This window comes from Camelus bactrianus, chromosome 12 (assembly GCF_048773025.1).
Source record: "Camelus bactrianus isolate YW-2024 breed Bactrian camel chromosome 12, ASM4877302v1, whole genome shotgun sequence".
Classification (NCBI taxonomy): Eukaryota; Metazoa; Chordata; class Mammalia; order Artiodactyla; family Camelidae; genus Camelus; species Camelus bactrianus.
In genome coordinates this window covers 45,133,619-45,134,295 of record NC_133550.1, presented here as the reverse complement: position 1 = coordinate 45,134,295, position 677 = coordinate 45,133,619, and the positions used below count along the sequence as shown (strand labels likewise).

Below are 677 nucleotides of genomic sequence, written 5' to 3'. Positions count from 1 at the left end.
TATCACCTTTAAGGGTGATCAGCTTGAACATTCATTGATGGTGGGTCTTTGAGCATCATCATTATCTTAACAATTATTGCTAGTCAACATTTATGAAGTGCTTACTATGTGGTATGTTAAAGTATTTAGTCATTAGCTCTTGATACTTACACCAATTTAATTTTATGTTGACTTGTCCTTTTTTGTCTTTTTGACTATCACTTTTGTTGTTTTGAATTGAATTCATTTATTTATATCTATATTCATTTATTTATATATTTGTGTGTGTGTGTGTGTACATATATATATATATATTTTTTTAACCCCTTCTCCCTGCATTTGAGGATACAACTGGTAAACTGGAAGCCACTGGTACCTAAGACAAAACACGGAGAGGACCAGAGCTCTTTCCCTCTACCTCCATTTATTACAGGGCCTGGGACCGCACTCCCAATCCCTGCCAAGAAAAGGAGGGTTGTTTTAACTGAATTTTAAGTCCTGTTTTATAAATCACCAGAGGCAACAGCAAATAAAATGGAAAGCTATTGAAAATTTTTATGCTATGTATGATACCCAAAGAAAAATGAAAGGTAAAATAAAGCACTCAATTAAAATAGTATTTTTAATAGTATCAATCAAGACAGTGACTAATCATGGCCAAAAAACTAATACAGATGGTCTATTTTCTTTTTCAAACA

General features: G+C 32.5%; 1 non-coding gene across 1 annotated transcript; it reads right to left on the bottom strand.

Moving 5' to 3' along the window:
* Window positions 1-304: 304 nt before the first annotated feature.
* On the bottom strand, window positions 305-453 carry LOC123616147 (small nucleolar RNA SNORA57). The gene has a single exon (XR_006724030.2). It is a non-coding gene; the product is annotated as a small nucleolar RNA SNORA57 (small nucleolar RNA).
* Between the last annotated feature and the right edge of the window lie 224 nt (window positions 454-677).